Consider the following 6,490-nt stretch of genomic DNA (forward strand, 5'->3'; position numbering starts at 1 on the left):
TTGAGGCTCCCTCAACCCAGGTGTGTCAAGTTGACACTAAAGCTATCCAGCACAAATATTTTCTTTGAATGATCCAATTCCAATACCTTGTCTTCAAGGCTTGATATTCTCTCTTTCATGTGATTCATTCTATTGGTGAGGCTTCTGTCCTAGTCTGTTTCTTCATTGCTGTGACAAAATACTCTGGCCGCTACCAACTTGGGGAAGAAAGGGTTTATTCAGCTTACATCTCCCAGGTCTCAGTTCATCAGGGAGCCCAAGGTCAGAACTCAGGGCAGGAACCTGGAAGCAGGAGCTGGAGCACAGGCCATGGAGGAGCTCTGCTTACTAGCTTTCTCCCTGGCCCCTGCTCAGCCCACTTTCTTATGCAACGCAGGCCCACTTGCCCAGGGATGGCACCACCCACAGTGGTCTGGGCCCTCCCACATCACTCATCAAGAAGATGCCCCTCAGACATGGCCACAGGCCAGTCCAATAGAGGCAATTCCCCAACTGAAGCTCCCTCAACCCAGGTGTGTCAAGTTGGCACTAAAGCTATCCAGCACAGGCTTCTCACTGAGTTTTTTATTTCACTGATTGAGTTTTGTATTTAAAGTTTTATTTCAGTTTGGTTTTTCTTAGAAATTCTGTTTCTTTGGGGGCTGGAGAGATGGCTCAGTGGTTAAGAGCGCTGACTGCTCTTGTAGAGGACCTGGGTTCTATTCCCAGCACACTCATGGCAACTATAAACCATCCTTAACTCCAGTTCCAGGGGAACTGAAGCCCTCTTCTGACCTCCACGGCATTGCACGACATGGGTGCACTCACATACGTGCAGGCAATACATTCATACACATAAAATAAAAATAATAAATAAAAGAAATTCTGTTTATTAAATTCTGTTTTCATATCTTGGATTATTTTTATTTCATTCAGCTGTTTATATTTTCAGGGTCTTCATTTTGGAATTTATGTATGTCCTTGAGTTTGTTGAAACTATAATCACTATTTTGAAATCATTGTTTTGTGCCTCAACTAAGTTATAATGCACAGGGGACATTACAGTAGGTGTCCTGATTTCTGGAGATGTATTGTTTTGGTTATTCGTATTGTTTATGTTTTTGCAGTTGGACCTAGGCATCTGGAGTTAGGTCATCGGTGGTGTTTCCTGGTATGGACATCTGGTCTCACCTTTGTTGAGCTGGTGTTTGGATCTTTGTTTGCTGTTACCTCAGTGTGTCAGGATGTGGACCAGCTGAATGGTGCTTTGTGTTCAATCTTGTGGTAATTCTGTGTTGACGTGCGTATGGGATGTCAGACATGTTCCTGCCACAGCTGGGATGTGTGAACTTCTGAGCCTAGGAGCAAACCTTCTGTGGAGTTAGTAGATTCTCCCTGCCAATCTTCAGGCTCTGGGTATTTCTGTCTGGCACAAGAAAGGTTTCTGGTAATGCCTACAGGGGTTGATTTTAACAGGGATCTACCAACATGTTCCTGGCTAGAGCATGGAGCTGGCCTTGGGGTGATGGCAGATGGGTGGGAGCAGTCTACCTAGGTCTCTGGGCCATGTGCAGTGGTTGCAAAGTCCCTGTTTTGCAGCCTGCTAGGGACAGGCAAATCCCAAAGAAGAGGTGGGGGTCACTGGTAGCTTTTGTTGGGGATTGGGATTGATAGCAGAGGTGCGGAGGCTATAGACCTGGGCCTCTAGGCCACATGAGGTGGCTGGAGAGTCCCTGGTGCAGCCAGGTTGGGTGAAGCAAATTCCAAAGGGAGGAAAGGGGTCAGGAAGAGGTGAGGTCACTGGCAAGTGGCAGTGGTGGTGATTTGGGGTGATAGCAGGGTTGCAGAGGCTACAGACCTGGGTCACCTGGTCAAGTAGGGTGACTGGGAAGTCCCTAGTATGCAGCTGGAAGGGGACAGGCAAATCTCAAAGGGCTTTGAGTTCTTAAAAGAGATGAGGCTATTCTATGGATATATTGTAGTCTGTAGCAAATGAACCATATACATCTCTTGACATGTGTATTTGTCCTAACCAAGGTGGTATATGTATTTTAATGGGCATGCTAATCTCTATTGGGCTAAGACTTTTAACCCAGAGACTAATCACATGCACATGTACATTCCTTGTTTCCTTAGTTTGGGATCTAGAAATAAATGTATGCAAATAAGTATGCATATAACCAATAATTTTCAAATAAAAAGACTCTCACCAGAAGCTTTTTGGTCCACGTTGCAGATTGGCTCTTAAGATGAAGGCTATGATGGACTTTAGTGTTCAGGATGCTTATTGATGGAGGCAGAGGTATCCTTGGGATCCACAGTTGTAGAATCATCAGTCATTGCATATAGGCTTCCTTCTGAAACCACGGGCTGACAATAAATATTTACTGAATGAATAGCAAGGATTGAGAATAAGCCTGTCTTCTACACTTTATAATTCCGAGTTTTAAGAGGTAGCCTATTGTGCAAGACTCCTGATTTTGAGGTCAGTCACACACATCTGGTGCCCGTTCTACCTCTGCCACTCCAGAAACAGGACAACCAAAGGATTTGCTGCCCAGAGTGAAACCTTTCTAAAAGTGAGGAAGGTAAATGCTACCTACCCCAGCCAAGGTGTCAGGGCCACTAACTAGAAGTGTAGAAAAACTAGGATATGCTCACGTTGTAGCCACAGAGCTTAGCCATACATTTGGATAAGTTTCTGTACCTATGAGACTAATCTTTCCTATAGAATGGGCCTAATTCTACCCTTGCATGCTTGGCTTTGGTTGGGATGACTGATGTACCAAGAATATCCAGAGAAACACAAAGGATGGAATTCAGAGGTAAAGGCATTACACTCAGATAGGAAGAGTTCCCTCTTGAACTTGGGAAACTCACTATGCTTCATTTTTTTTTTTTTCCTAAAAAATTAGGATCGGGATAGTGTTTTTCTCACATGGCAATTATAAAGATGAACTATAAATTGATTAACAATGAGACTCAAGCTATATCCTAGCCAAGCCTGTTAGACCATCTGTTAGACTACAGTGGAGCCAAATTTAAAAAAAAAATTTTTTAAATTGACTTTTAGTCCCAAATCCTTGCAAAACACTGTTTTAGGTCATCTGGCAATACACTTAGCGCTCAATGAACTCTGCATCTTTATTAACCCTGGAAAAATTATACTATGAAGTTCACATTTAAAATTAGACCCCAGGCTTTCAAATGCTTTACAATGTATTGGCAGATACTTTAAAATACAACGGAAAAGTTAAAGTGTTGCTCATTGTTAATTAAGGATTTTTAAAGTCTAAAATGTTATAATAAAAACTATGAAACACTATGTATATGTTCATATTAATTATAGTCTATATCAACAGCATGATCTTGCTTGAAGAAAGTAGCTGAGGACAGCAGGCACTTGGAAAACATCAGGATTTATGTCAGGCTCTTGATTTTCCTTAAAACCAGAAAGCATGTGTTGTGTGTTAACTGGATTTTGCTTTTTAGATCTAATATTCTAAGGAAAATAACTTCCTTCAAAAACCAAAACAGCAGTCATGTTGAAAGCCATGAGTATGCTTATTTGAATTTAGAACTGAAAAGTAACCAATAAAGGACCCTCCATCTCTCCCGAAGGCCCATCTCATTTGCTGTAGGGTCAACATTAGAATACGATTTTTCAAGAACCAAAATCAAGACAGAAGCACAAGGACTGCAGAAAGCTTATTACAGAAAGTCCTGACTAAATTAAGTGTTCCACTTAGCAGCCATCGTCAGGAAGCCAGCCAGCCAAATCACAATTATCCATCACAATACGTGGAAGATTTGGGTATTGCAAAAACAGTGTTTAATTCAGAAGTTAATCATATTTATTTGGGGAATTACATGAAAACATTTTAAAATTAAATTTTGCAAATTACTTTGACAAAAACTAAAATGGATCTCTGTAAGAGTGTTTATATCATGCTAGGAGTGTTTTAAGTAAAAAAAAAAACCCACAGAAGGTTAAGGTTTAAAAACTTTCATTTATAATGAATTAACTCAAAATAATCCATGTGTCCACACTGATTCTAATAAGATCGATCAGAAAGAAAGGCACATAGGTAGATGAGTAAGTAGAAAGATGAAAGTAAGGCTTTCTGTAGACTACCAACTAATAAATGTACAAAGATTAATGACAGAAGAAAAGTACCTGTTGAGCCTTCAGTAATTAGATGAATTCCAACATTGGTTTAGCTAAGTGAGCCCAGAGTATTTGGGTGGGAACGATGTATATGCAAGAAACAGAAAGTATCTCTGTAATAAGAGGGAAATTGAATCTTGCAAAATCTGGCAGAACCCTCTTAAGGAAGGGAGTTGACATCAGCAACAATGGGATCAGCTAACACCCTTTTCTCCTGATGTTGGGCAGTGGTTATGACTTCTCAATTCTGTGACTTACCTGCCAAAACACATAACCTGGGGCAAATCAGCAGCTCAAAAAGCCCAAGCTGAGGGCATTCTACAAGACACCTGGCCTGTATTCTTTAAAACTCATGGAGGTTGAGGAAGTGTTTCAGAATTAGTAGAAACTTAAAAGACACCCCTTAATTAAATACTTTCTGGGATCCTGGATTTGAAACATACAGTAAGAACAGTAGTGAGACAGTCGATGACATTTGAATAAAAGTGTGCAGTTACTAATAGTTTTATCAGTGTTAAATTTCATGAATTTACTTTTTATTCCATGGTCTATATGAAAACATCCCTAGGAAGTGCTCACTGATGCATTTAGGGGTGAAATCCTATGACAGCTGCAACTTATTCACAAACGGCTCAGCAAATATATACGTATATACATGTACATATACATAACATACACATTATATGTGTATCACATACACATTTATAACACATACATGACAGTGGAGTAAAATATTAAGAAGAGAGACAGCAAATGTGACAAAGTGATTGTTAAGTGAGAACCCAGATGAAGGATGCACAGGAGTTACTATTTCTACTGGAACAGTTTTGCACACTAAATGATTCTTTCCAAAGTAAAACGTTAAAAGCAAACCTTAATACTGCCTGTAGCTCATCCACAGAGTGAAGAAGAATCTACATCAAATAAACAAGTGCTGACTATGTGTGGTCTATAAAAGTCAGGCGAGTTTTCATTTTGTGATTCTGGTTTACACTGTATCCTCAAATGTCGCTTAAGGTGAAAGTGGATCATTCTGCATTACCTGTGTGACATAAGTATGCAGTCAAGTGCTGCACAGAACCTCAACCCAGAATGCAGGAACAGCTACCCGTGCCCACTCCCTCCAGAAACACTGGAGTGAGTGATACAATCCTGGAAATCTGGCTCATCGGTGATTCTGAATTTTGCGTTATTATACCTTGAAAACCTACACAGTGCTGTATCTTACCAGTATAAAGTAATTTTGTCAGCAGGAGGCACCTGAATGATGCTGTTCTATGATAATGGAGCTGCATGATGTGACTGTTGCTGCTCTCCAGAAGCAAAGTAGATGACCCTAGGCTCTGGGATTCAGTTGAGATTCACTTTATACAGAAAGTTCTCTGGTTTTCCATGATACGAAGATATTTTTACCCGGTGCTGTGTCAATCAAGTGTATTTCGGTGTGTACTTTCTAAATATGAAGAGTAACTGATTCCTTTTCTCATTTTTCTTAAGGACCTTGTTCAGCCCATCAAACTTTCTGCTGGTAGTGGGATGTATAAAAAGACCACCATTTTATGACTTTTATACATCATAACCAAGCCAGTATACAAGCACAGAAGACAGAAATACTGATTCCAGGCTTCCTTACCTCCAAGTAGGACATAATTTCTAAGAAAGCTCACCTTGGCAACTTGGAATACTGTTGAGAAATACCAGGATGTCTTATTTAACAGACGCTAGCATCTCTGGCCATTTAAAGTCCTACTGAAATTTGAAAGGTGTTTTTTTTTTTTCTAAATAGTGTTGCCAATTTTTCTTCTTTGTGGTTTTATTACCAAATGTAATGAAAATGAAAGACTATGTATTCTCCAGTTTTCAGGATTAAAATGGAAAATGATCAGTTTTGGCAAGAATTCAGCAAAATTAGGCAAACATACTGGCAAAGGTATGAGTGATGAAAACTTTCTGACGTTTGGTCTTTAAAATGTTCCTATTCTGTGGCTCATAAACTTATCTTCTAATGAGCTACTCTAAAGATAAGAATTCCAACAAGTATTTACATTCAAAGATATCTTATGATGTCAAATGTTGAATCTGAGCACAGTGCCCTGTAATCCAACACTCAAGAGGCAGAGGCAGAGGCAGAGGCAGGAAGACAGCCACAAGTTTGGGGCCAATGTAGACTACAGAGTGAGTTCTAAGATGACCAGATCTACAAAGCAAGGTATTATTTCATTATAGAGTGCTCAGCCCTAAATGGGTCACCTATATCACACCCTCTCCTGCCAAGGCTCATGAATCATTGTGGAAGAAGAGGTGGAAAGACCTTAAGAGCCAGAGGTGGTAAATGAATACAAG

This window comes from Nannospalax galili, unplaced genomic scaffold (assembly GCF_000622305.1).
Source record: "Nannospalax galili isolate Female #2095 unplaced genomic scaffold, S.galili_v1.0 scaffold531, whole genome shotgun sequence".
NCBI lineage: Eukaryota > Metazoa > Chordata > Mammalia > Rodentia > Spalacidae > Nannospalax > Nannospalax galili.